This window comes from Pongo abelii, chromosome 14 (assembly GCF_028885655.2).
Source record: "Pongo abelii isolate AG06213 chromosome 14, NHGRI_mPonAbe1-v2.0_pri, whole genome shotgun sequence".
NCBI lineage: Eukaryota > Metazoa > Chordata > Mammalia > Primates > Hominidae > Pongo > Pongo abelii.
Genome location: NC_071999.2, coordinates 31,520,342 through 31,533,782, shown reverse-complemented (window position 1 = coordinate 31,533,782; position 13,441 = coordinate 31,520,342). Strand labels below are relative to the sequence as shown.

The 13,441-nt window shown below is 40.5% G+C and overlaps 1 protein-coding gene across 3 annotated transcripts in view; it reads right to left on the bottom strand.

The window, feature by feature from the left end:
- The window catches only part of WASF3 (WASP family member 3), a 131,180-nt gene that overhangs the window by 77,895 nt on the left and 39,844 nt on the right, over positions 1 to 13,441 (bottom strand). Inside the window, exon 2 of one of the 3 annotated variants that reach the window (XM_063714869.1) lies at positions 148 to 275. The exons of the other annotated variants lie outside the window; for them this stretch is intronic. The gene's annotated coding sequence lies outside the window, so the exon portion shown is untranslated. The remainder of the gene's footprint in view (positions 1 to 147; positions 276 to 13,441) is intronic. 3 annotated transcript variants of the gene reach the window in all.

Sequence of the window (13,441 nt, the reverse complement as noted above, 5' to 3'; positions counted from 1 at the left end):
TGCAATACTGGCCAGAACAGGGAAGCGTGCTTCCATGCAACACCATCACTCCAATTCTATTTCCGTACATGGCTACACTCTGAATGGTGCTGACAGTGCTCTCCTGTGGCTACTGTCCAGAAGCAGAATTGCCCTGTAACTTCCTACCTCTGGCCTTGCATCTGTTACGCTCCCTCTGTCACAAATGCCCTCCTGTCGTCTAGTTTCCAGGTATCCAAAGGTCTCTTGCCTTCAAACTGCAACCTGCTATGACCTCCATCCATCCATGCCTCTACCTGCTCAATAAACACATATATACGTAGTTACGTGTCAGTCACTGTGCCTGCCCCTCCCCCTGGAAAAACCAAAGCCCAATCCTGGACTCCCAAGAACCTCTCAGTCCACAAGAAGAAAAGTCTGTAAACAAGCATGTAGCATTCTGTGGGGCCAGTGCTCTGACAGGTGTATATGGGGGATGCACAGAGCACAAGGGAGAAGGTGGCTACAGCTGGAGGGGCAACAGCAGGGACAGCTTCACAAGGCTGGTCACTGAATTTAAGCCGTAATTCAGAAGACAGGCGATGAAGCCCTAAACTAAGACAAGGGAGGATTCTTTAAAGGGAACAAATCTGACAGACGTAGGTCTCGGGAGATTAAGTGGATGGGGTTGGGGATGCTGACTCCCCTGGAGTCAAGGAGTGCTCTGAGGTAGTGCTGTCCAAATGAATGTCCTGCAGTGATGGAAATGTTCTACACAGTGACAGTGTCCTAGAAGGCAGCCTCCAGCCACATGGACCCAGCTTGAAATGTGCTAATGTGAGTGAGGAACTCAATATTTTACTTCATTTTAACTAATGTTCATTTAAATAGTAACATGTGGCTAGTGGCTACTAGGTTGGACAGTACTCTTCTAAGATTTTTGGCTTGAGATAGTTGTACTGAAGGTGTTATTACCAACATCTGGGAAAAGAAATACTGCAAAGAAAAGCATATAGACACTCAAATATTTGAATAAATGAACAAATCACTGACTAGAGGAACAAACTGGGTAATCTTTAAGGACCTCTCCCCGCTAAAATCCCATCACAGATGTACTTATCCTTGTTCACTCAGGTTCCAAATAATGACCTCAATATGGTAGCAACAAAATATAATCCTGCTGTCTCTAGGCCTAAGTATTAAAATACTACTACTAAATAAAATTCTTTATACCGTTCAGGGAAAAAAGAAAAATGACATCATGAAACCACTGGAAGTCACAATTTAGAGAATAATCACAGACCACAAGTCAAGCCAGGAAAAACAACTGCCTAATAAAAAAAAAAGTCTTTTTCCAAAAAGAAGAGGGGAAGGGGAGGAGGGGACCACGCAGCGTTATGACAGCCAACATGAGTGCAGGTAATTTCAAATACTTTCAGACCATTCACCTCGTCAGCAGCTCACTTCACATTCAGGTTACATTTCTCTGTAGTCTGATGACAGAAATGACAGAGTTTATCTCATGATACCTAATTTTGTACTATAGGGCATTTTACAAGGTCAAAGATAATAAAATTTTCCCTAGTAATATACCCTTTAATCTTACTTATCCACTACATCCAAAATCAATATGAAATAAAGAATTCTGCTACATGAAAACACTTAACCTGAGAACAGGTTGTATCTAAATGACTCATTGTTAATCTATCAATATTATCCTAATCTGATTGTATTTGGATTTACTATTTAGGTCCTTGACATCTCTTGTAAGCCTCCAAATTCTAGTTTTCCAGAAATGAGAAGCTAGCTCGAGATATAGCTTTATTTCCCCACTTATTTTTCCAGCCTTACCTCCTAAACCAGGCTGAAATTCTATGTTCTTCTTTTCACTTCTATTGATGAGATCACATCACCAATGTTTTTAACTATTCACATATAACGTTCTATTTATGAGATTGCCAGACACTATAGAAATGTAACCACTTCTAGCTTCAGAGAAATATATCTCATAAGAATGTCAAATATGAATTTTTTAGCAAAAAGCATATGTCTAGCATAACAAGACAGCAATCTTTGTGTTTCTCCTCTTTCTTGGTCTCTCAGGTTGACTATCTGAGCTTCAATACCCCATTGCTACAACGGTTCCACACCTTTTAAAGTCAGAGCCAGTATGAACACATTTTAGCTGGACCCACCATACAATTCAACACACAATTGACCTCTTATAGAAAGTGAGGCAAAAACAATGTCAAATAGTAAGGTCTTTGCCCCCCAGAAAGTTTATCTGGTGGGGAAGAGTAAACAAACACAAATAAATACAAAACAAGTAGCAGAAGAGATACTGCTGTAAACTAAAACAAAAATAATGTTAGCTGACATTCACTGAACACCTATGTGTATCACATTCTCAGCTAGGTGCATTTTAATTTCAATAAAACTGTATTAATTATACTAAGAGAGAGCAAATAAAGAGAAATTCTCTGAATTTTGAGTACTTTATTCACTCAAAAATTACTTACCACAGACCTAAATACAAGAATCATAAGATAATATTTTCTTTCCCTTCCATTTAATGAACAATAACTGCCTAATAAAATACAAAGAAAAAGGAACCCATACCTGATATGGCATTGTAAAGATCCATGAGTGGCCCATACCTCTGGGCTAACAGTCCCTGGCAGGAGAATCTGATAACCCAGGCAACGATCTGGACCACATTAACCACTCTTCAATTCATTCAGGCATTTACTACTGTTCGACACAGTTTAAGGGGGACGGGGGACGGGGGGTGGGGAGGGGTGCATTATTTTGGACTGAGCTCCTGTACTAGGCCCCAGTAGATCAGACCAAACCAGAATGGAATCACTTGTGGTAACTACCACTTAAACTGAACTCAGCTGGGTACGGTGGCTCATGCCTGTAATTCCAGCATTTTGAGAGGCCTAGGTAGGATTATCTCTTAAGCCTAGGAGTTTGAGACCAGCTTGGGCAACACATGGAGACCTCATCTCTACAAATAATTTAAAAATTAGCTAGGCGTGGTGGCGCACTCCTGTGGTCCCACCTACTCAGAAGGCTGAAGCAGGAGGATCACCTGAGCCCAGGAGGCTGACACTGCAGTGAGTGAGCTGAGATCACTCCACAGCACTCCATTCTGGGCAACAGAGCAAGACCCTGTTTCAAAAAAAAAAAAAAAAAAAAAAACTGCTCTAAAACAAGCCAGTTTTCTATTAAAAACAAAAAACAAAAATAACAGATTCATGGCCACCCATCAGAAGAGGCCCAGTTTACCTGAGCTGGGATAATAAGAAAAGTTTCCTCTGTTTTAACCCTATAAGAAAGTAATTCTGAAATGACCAATCTGCTGTTCATTCTTTATTTCTGCTTTCTTCAGCCTTTTTTTTTTTGCCTATAAAGCCAAGCTCCTCTCCTCAGTTCACTGGAACACCCATCCTGTTTCATAGAATGAGGTACAATTCAATACTAGAATCACAAATAAAAGCCAATTAGATCTTTATTTTTAATTAGATTTTTAATTTGCCTTTTGACACTAGCCCACTATTAGGCATTAGAAATATAACTATGAATCACACAAACGTACAGCGTTATATCCAAAAATACCACACCACAAGCTAGAAAGTGTGAAGTGGAGAGACACAGGAACCCTCCCTACCATCTGAGAGGTATACAGTCCAAGACACTCAGCAGATGCCTAAAACTGCAGATAGTACTAAACCCTATATACTAAATTTTCTCCTATACATACATACCTATGATAACTTATTTTATAAATTAGGCACATTTAACTTATAAATTAGGCACAGTAAGACTAACAATAACCCATAATAAAATAGAACAATTATACCAACATACTGTAATAAAAGTCACACGAATGTGGTCTCTCTCTCATGTGTATGCACAAAATTATCTTAATATTTTCAGACCATAGGTGACTGCCAGTAACTGAAACTGCGGTAAGTGAAACCTCAGATATGGGGGGACTACTGAGCATGGAAAGTGCTATGACAGAAGACTGGTTCCAGCTGCAGTAAACAAGAGAGGAACAGTGACACCAAGAGACTGATTTCTGTCCTTTGAGATGCAAAGAGTATACAATGTCAACATGAAGATAAACTCTTATCACCAACTAAATATTGTGCTACGAGAGATAGTCAAAGGGCCAGGGCAGTGGCTCACACCTGTAATCCCAGCCTTTTGGGAGGCTGAGGCAAGAGGATTGCTTGAGCCCAGGAGTTTGAGACCAGCCCGGGCAACAGGGCAAAATCTGTATCTTAAAAAAAAAAAAAAAAAAATAGCTGGGCATGGTGACGCACACCTGTAGTCCCAGCTACTCAGGAGGCTGAGGTGGATCGCTTGAGCTTGGGAGGTCAAGCCTGCAGTGAGCTACCATCACACCACTGCATTCCAGCCTAGGTAACAGAGTGAGATCCTGTCCCCGCCACACACACACACACACACACACACAGAAAAAAAAAAAAAAAAAAGAAAGAAAAGAAAAAAGACAGTCAAACAGCTCCAGATGGAGAACTTGCTCCTGAAATAAAGTGTGTGTATATCCACCTGTCCATCTCCTGTGAGGCTACAGAAAACTCTGAGCAGTTTATTTAAACCTAAGTTTCCCTAACTACAAAAATTAGACTGTGAGAATTAAATGAGCTAACCCATGGGAAGAGCTGTCTACCTCAATTAGCAAGCAATAAAGAGCACCAAGCACTATTACTGCACCACCAGGTGCCGCCCCACCAGCCTGAACAACCCACCAGAGCTGGGGCATGTTCACTGCCATCTCAGCACCAATCCCAGGGTTTCACACAGAAAGGAGTTCATGGCACCCTCTCAAACAATGTGGATTCAGAACAAAACAAATAATGAACAAATGAGCAAACAAAAACCTAAAACCAAGATGATTTAAGTTCAAATTTAGTTCTACTCTTGAATTTGCCTAGTTATTCATTACCACAACAAAAAGTGAACTACTAGAAATAAAAAAAATTAGAGGTTGAAAATGGTTAGAAATCCGTAGTAAATATAATTGGTTTTCAAAGGAAAACTCGATTATCTAATCGATGTTTCTGCCTACGGGTAACAGTTAAGCTTTGTTTTTTAATGTTCACAGTAGACAGGTCTGGCCCTGGGCAGCCACCTGTGGATCCTAATACTTTGATCCCTAATTCCATTCTTCACTGTGACAAATCTTTTTCCTTTTAATTCCAGCACTTGGCACAATACTTGGCACATAGACAACACTCAAAAACATTTGTGAAAGTGATTTTTTTCCCAAATGCAGAGGTTTAAAAAAAAATGCATTTTCCTAACTTACTTCAATTAGAAGAGCTGAACTTGCCCCGTATTTAGTGACCCTGAGTTGGCTCTGTGATCACTTTTAAGTGCCACACAAGCATAAAGCATGAGAATTTGAATCAACAGTTGTTTCAATTCCACCAGTTAATGAGCTTCTTTGTAACAGGCATAAAAAGATAAAATAATAATAACTTTCTCATGATAAAATAAGGCTTCCAGCTTGAGGAAAGACTGCTGACTAGAACCAAGTAAAGAAGCTGTTCAGCAACAGTCTGAATAATCTACCATCATTAAATACAAATGTGGACTGGTACCAAGGGCATCATTAAGCAGTTTACTTTAGCAATACTCAGAGGAAGCCTGAGAACTGGAGGAAAACCAGGGGCCAGCAGGACAGCTGGACAGAGGGGCAGAGGTCCTGAGGGTGGAAGCACTGACCAGAAGGAAGGGCCTGAGGACAGGAAAGACAGGGAGAAACCAAAGGACCCTGGCGCCTCTGTCCAGGATTGTGCAGAGAACACAGATACAAGATCACCAGTTACAAAATACCAGGATTCCAGAATTTTTAAAACTCCCCTGTTCTAAAAAAGTGGGACACTGTGTCCTTGGCTGATCTTTTGGCACTTTCTGTTGCTCTTGACCCCACAAAGATTACAAAAACAGTGGCTTCCAGGGAGGCCCTTGAGATGACAGTTTAACCCTTGAAACAAATTCAACCCAAGTAAAAAGATTTTCTTGCCCAAACTACTTTGTATTTTTCTCTGCTTTAATTACTGAACCCTATAACTAGAATTCATCCCTGATTCAAAGAGATGCTAAAAATAGCCTGTTTCAGAATGTAGAATGAGAAGCATCATGTAATTTTGCTACTAAATGGACTCCTTCTTTTTTTTACAGCTCAGTAACTTACTCTTCAAATACATTTATTTTTATCAACCAAAAAAATGCAAAGCACTTCGGATGCACATTAAACAGTAATTTTCAATACTAATTATGTATTTATAAGTTTATAAGTGAAATCTCAGGCATATACCAACCTTACTTAAAAACAGCCTCCTGACTCTTTCCCCCATCATGACCTTCATTAAACAGCTTTGATTGCAAAGATTACCACCTCATTTACATATGATGAATGAATTAAAGCTCTTATCCAACAGGCTCCCCATTGCAACTGGCAATTTATTAATAACAACTTACATCTGAATCCACAGTGCCATTCACAAAGGGCTGTCACATAAATCATCTCATTTAATCCCCTACAACCTTGACACCTGCAAGGTAGGAATTAGTTTAACTATCTTGCAAATTAGGAAACAGTCTAATGGAATGACTCATCCAAAAAAAAATCACACAGTAAATACAGGTGGAAGACACACTCACCTACATCTATCTCACTTAAGTCCCAAGGTTTATTCCAAACTCCACTCCTTTTATGACTGACTCTATCTTCTTCACTATGGCTGCAGGACCACCCCAACCTAGCTAGATCACCCCATCCTCCTAACTCCAACAGAACTCACTAGGAGTATCACCAACGTGAAACCCAACACATGCTACTTTCCACTGGGATTTACCTTCAGAGGCCTATGTTCTGTCTTCTCAACTCTATACATTAAACTACTGTTTATCATGCCACCTAAGAATCATCTAGTAGACAAATGTCTTTCTTTCCTTAACTTCAGCAACCAAACCAGGACATTACCCTTAGCTTTGGCCCCACCAACCTGTCTCCAACCAGAAAATCCTTGAAGTTGTTCACAGGCCATCATAAATAAGTATAAAAGAGGTTTCCCTTTTTAAAAGTTTTTTACAAATATTTTTAGTAGAGAGACACAGGGTCTCACTGTGCTGCCCAGGCTGGTCTCAAACTCTGGCCTCAAGTGATCCTCCTGCCTCAGCCTCCCAAATGCCAAGATTATAAGTGTGAACCACCACACACAGCCCAAAAGAGGTTTTCTTAACTGTGCTTAAAGTTGCCTTATATCCTTTACTGGTTTGAGTCTCTGCCTTTCTTCCATGCCTGTATCCCATCCCTGGTCTCTGACTTCCTATTGCCTCCTGAGCACCTGCTCAACCGAACAACTAGTTATTTGTGTTTTTATTTCCTTGATTTGACCTACCTTGATTCCTGAATACTCACCTGGTTCCTGTTCAGGTGCTGGAACACCTTTAACTTCCAGCCTCACCTTGCTATCTGAATCCAGATTTTCTAATCTATCCTCACATTAACTACAGTCCAACCCCTACAAAAGGTACCACCCAGGCCCCGACACAAGAAGCTGTTGAGCTTTCTACAACTGGCCAGAAGAAGGATAGTGCTGTCTTTTTTACCTTCAGCTTATACCTGGAGCTCCACACTTCCACAGCTATTTCAGGAGAAAGACAAATTTAACAGAGGTACCAACAGCAGTTACTCTTACCTCCCCATGGGCCCTTATCTCCTTCCTCTTCAAGCTCAGACTTAAAAATCAGGTGACAAATATCCTGGGCTAAAATACTACACAGTCAGCAATCTGTTGGATACCAATGGGTTAGATCATAACCAAATCAGGATTTCCACTTAGTTTCATTAAATGTGTTGAGTCTTACATTTGGACAAAGAAAATAATGAAAATCATGACATAAGTGCACAAAATATACAGAAAATCTGTACATTATCAAATAGAAATAGCAAGATGTAAATACTGCATTGCAGAGGTATTTTTTTCATTATTACCATGACAATTTTTAAATACTCCAAAATCAAACTATATTTCAAAATTACCTCTATAATACTAAACCTGACATAAAGATTTCACGTGCAATTCAACAAATAACTTCAGTTTTTCTTTTTCTCTCTCTGAGGATAAAGTATAATAGTGGCCACTGTAACAAAGAGATTCATAAACCTGTACCCACAGGGGATCCTATGTGTTCAAACAAAACTGACAAACACAGCAGTAACATTTTACAACTTGTCTACATTCAAAGCTCCTGAGCCTCTAGTCAAAACCTAACTCACTATATCTAAAGTAATCGGGGAACTAAATGGCCCACCATCATGCCACAAGAATACTACAATTTATGAGAGAAGATACAAACAAACAAAAACAAGGAAAAAATGACCTCCCAGAAATAAATGTAAAAGTTCAGTCACCTAAGTAACTCATTATTGCCAAAAACATTTCTAGCATCAAATTCTATCTCCAATTAATTAAGAAGCAGTAATCATTTAATCAGTGGCATCCAATATAATCCTGTAGGAAACATTTTCTGAAGCCCAGAGGCTGCATGGTAAAGGGGAAAGATCAGAGGTATGGGGGTCAGAGATCTGAGTTCCACCCTGGAACTACCATCGAAAAGCTCTGGACCTTGGAAGAGTTAGTACTGTTTGAGTCCCAAGCTCCCCTTTTATAAAAATAAAGCTAACCATACCTCCCCTTAAAATGTGAAGGGGAGGATGAAGTCTTATGGACAAAGAACATAGCAAGGTAGCAGAGGCATTTAATAACTGGCAGTTATTATTCCTGGACAACTAAAAGCAAAACATGCTCCCTGTCGGCAGACAAGCACAATCACCACAATCTGGCAACTTTACTCAGCCCACTCTTGGCAAAAAGGAAGTGTTGATATCTTTGCATTTGTGTATGCAGATGACAGGCCACATCCTCACTCTTTGAGGTTAGGTGGCAGCACTGATCTGTCTCCAAATGACAAAACTCATGCTTGAGGCCAGTGGCCAATATATCACATATCCCTGAACCAGCACTTCTTTGTTTTCTACAAATAAAGATAATTATGGCCAATTTACTCACTGAAAGGGTACAGGAATGTAGATATTCCAAACAGTAGATATTCTGATATTTGAAATCCTCATGTTTATTTAACTAAAGCTTCATTTGCTCTTGTAGAGTTTTCTGTTAATAACTTGAATTCTGCATAAAATGCCAGCTGAATCTGTCAACCCTGAAGGCAGGAGGGTACCAAGATCCAGATTCTGCCCCTATCCTCTCCATCATCCCCCATCATCCATACTCCAGTGACAAGATGCTTCTTTCAAAGTCTATAAGAGCCCAAAGGAAGGCCTCATCTTTGTAGAACCTTTGAGCACAGGAATAATGATTAAATGACTATAGAACTCCACATACAAAGTAAACTAAAGAAATTAAAGTGGTAATAAACCTATACACAGAGACAGTCAACAGAATTATAATTAAAGCACTCCAGCAAGTTACATCTACAGTATTATCTCTTCCCCTCAAAACTGCTAAGATAAATGGAATTCCATGGAAATTTCCTAAAATAAATGCTACGTAATTCACATACCAAATACACAGAGATTAAGTACCATTTTTATCAATCTGCTTAAAATTAATGACCTCAAATCTTAATACAAAAGTAATCAGCAATTTTTAAAATACATCTGAAAGCAAGTGAATGTTTTTGCACCTAAAAGTGCTGAAAATACACTATATAAACCCACAAAACCATGAGATTTCAACAAAGCATGGCTCTATCTACTATATAACCTATAAATTTAAGCATTTTCAACCTAAGAGAACCAAATTGCTAATCATCTCTACCCTGCCACAAAGAAAGCAATCACCCTCACTACATACCACATTCCTACAACTAAGGAAAGGAGGAAAGACAGAAGTGGAGAGGTGGAGAGAGGGTGTGTAGGGAACAGACATTAACATTCTACAGTGCTGCGACAGTGTTTCTTCTTGGAGGTAATAAGTAATGCAGAGCGGATGCTCTTGTTCGTCTTTTGGTGATGAATCCAACACAAGGAGATTAAAGTCATGAAAGAGGAGCTAAAACATCTGGCCTCCAATACTAACCAACCAACGGCAGAACGGAGACACCCCAGCTCCCATGAGCATTGTGAAACATCTTACTAAATATACCTTCTTAATCAGGATTTGTATCTGAATTCTCTGCTGGGATGAAAAGCTAACCAGGATTGTCTCTGCCCTGACATGAGAGCAACCAGAAAGGAAAAAATGAGAAGCAATGTACTTCACTGCTACTGAGCCTGCCATGCTGAGCCAGAACTCTGCTTTACATTCTTAGCCTCTCACTTGGTCCTCATAGCAACCCTATGAAGTAGGAACTATTAATATCCCCATTTTACAAACAAAGGAACTAAGAAACAGAGAAGTGAGGTGGCTTGCCGCAGGTCACACAGTACATAATAGAGTTGAGAGTCAAACCTAGAAAACCTTTTTTCAGAGACCATGCTTTTAACCACTAGCATTCTCTTCTTTTATTTGAAATGAAACATAATCTTGCTGTAAAGACAACTCAGGAAATGTAAAGCCATCCTGTATCCATCCCACTCACCTCACTGCCCACTCTACCATTAAAGGTAAATCTCAAAATCTTTCCTACAGTAATCCTAGTCAAACCACTCAAGCCCTGGGAAGTTTACTTTGTACTTCTGCATCATTTAATCTTCGGAGCCCGAAGAGGATGACAGAGGTGGGTGTTATAACCTCCAATTAACAAAGCAGTACTTTCAGAGAGTAACTGAATACTACTACAAAGCTCTAAGTGGCAAAGCCAAGGTTTGAACTCCCCAGTCCACTTAGAAATGATGCCTTTTGGAAATATTTTATCCACTTTGTCTCAATGAATCGAATCCCATGGGATGACTGTAACGTCCATTCTATAACATTACACAGAGACAATTTGCCCCAGGATTTAGAAAGTGTGGATAGAACACAAAGAAACCTACAGGAAGTAAATATCAGATATCAAGAAGGCCTTCATAGGCAAAGTAGTAATCCACAGCTGTTTTCATCTGTGGCAAAGTGGTGGAAAGACAAAGAATCTGCCAATAGATAAGGGTAAGAAGATACCAGCTGAACTGTTAACAAATTTTTAATGTCTCCATGTGAGCTGAAATGATAGATTAGAATCTCCAGGAGCCCCAAAACACAGCAAATCTGCATCCACTTGCCAACTCTTTCCTGTGGGACTTAATCAAATACACATGGGTAGTGCACAAGGTGCTAGGGCAGGAGAGCTGAGAGAGCCCCTATGTCATGTCAGGCACCTGTGAAGTCCCTAGATGCAGCGCAGCAGCCTGACACCAGGAGGAAGGCAAGTAAGTGGACAGAAATCAGCTTTTACCATCTCTACAAAAAATACAGAAAATTAGCTGGGCTTGGTGGCAGGCACCTGTAATCCCAGCTTCACCAGAGGCTGAGGCAGGAGAACTGCTTGAACCCGGGAGGCGGAGGTTGCTGTGAGTCGAGATCAGCCACTGCACTCCAGCCTGGGCGACAGAGCAAGACTCCATCTCAAAAAAAAAAAAAAAAAAAAAAAAAAAAGAAAAGAAATGAAAAGAAGAGCAGGGCAGGCCAGGCACAGCGGCTGACGCCTATAATCCCAGCACTCTGGGAGACCGAGACGGGTGAATCACCCGAGGTCAGGAGTTTGAGACCAACATGGTGAAGCCCTGTCTCTACTAAAAATACAAAAATTAGCCAGGGGCGGTGGCATGCACCTATAATCCCAGCTACTCACGAGACTAAGGCAGGAGAATCATTTGAACCCTGGAGACGGAGGATGCAGTGAGCCAAGATCGTGCCAGTGCACTCCAGTCTGGGCAACAGAGTGAGACTCCATCTCAAAAAATAAATAATAATAAATAAAATAAAAAAGAGCAGGGCAAAGAGATAACTTCTGAGGAGCTGAAAGCCATCGAGAGTATAAATAACTCACCAGTGTCCAGAAAGGCTAGCAGCCAAGCTATAAAACAAAGAGAAATCTCCCACCATTCAGAAAGTTGGCAGCTTGGCTCTGAAGCATAAAGAGATCTCCAAGATCTTACTGGGGTTCGGAGTGAAAACTGCCGAGAACGAACTCGTGATCCCACTCTCAAACTATGTGAATCCAATGGTAAACTGACTCTAACTAATGCTACTTCAAAGCCCAGATCCAGCTCAGTCCCCCACATTAACAGTGTGACAAAAGGAAGAGCAAGCCCTTTGCTGGGATAGATATTCCTCAGTCTTGTTCTTAATGTCCAGCAAAAAATAAAAAATCATCGGGCCAAAGAGCTTCTGCACAGCAAAAGAAACTACCATCAGAGTGAACAGGCAACCTACAAAATGGTAGAAAATTTTTGCAATCTACTCATCCGACAAAAGGCTAATATCCAGAATCTACAATGAACTCAAACAAATTTACAAGAAAAAAACAAACAACCCCATAAAAAGTGGGCAAAGGATATGAACAGACACTTCTCAAAAGAAGACATTTATGCAGCCAAAAAACACATGAAAAAATGCTCATCATCCCTGGCCATCAGAAAAATGCAAATCAAAACCACAGTGAGATACCATCTCATACTGGTTAGAATGGCGATCATTAGAAAGTCAGGAAACAACAGGTGCTGGAGAGGATGTGGAGAAATAGGAACACTTTTACACTGTTGGTGGGACTGTAAACTAGTTCAACCATTGTGGAAGTCAGTGTGGCGATTTCTCAGGGATCTTGAACTAGAAATACCATTTGACCCAGCAATCCCATTACTGGGTATATACCTAAAGGATTATAAATCATGCTGCTATAAAGACACATGCACACATATGTTTACTGCGGCACTATTCACAATAGCAAAGACTTGGAACCAAACCAAATGTCCAACAATGATAGACTGGATTAAGAAAATCTGGCACATATACACCATGGAATACTATGCAGCCATAAAAAATGACGAGTTCATGTCCTTTGTAGGGACATGGATGAAGCTGGAAACCATCATTCTCAGCAAACTATCGCAAGGACAAAAAACCAAACACCACATTTTCTCACTCATAGGTGGGAACTGAACAATGAGAACACATGGACACAGGAAGGGGAACATCACACACCGGAGCCTGTTCTGGGGTGGGGGGAGCGGGGAGGGATAGCATTAACATGTTAAATGACGAGTTAATGGGTGCAGCACACCAACATGGCACATGTATACATATGTAACAAACCTGCACGTTGTGCACACGTACCCTAAAACTTAAAGTATAACAAACAAACAAAAAAAAGACTAAAATGTACAAAAAAAAAAAAATCATGGGGCCAGGCGTGGTGGCTCACGCCTGTAATGCCAGCACTTTCAGAGGCCCAGGCGGGCAGATCACTTGAAGCCAGGAGTTCGAGATCAGCCTGGCCA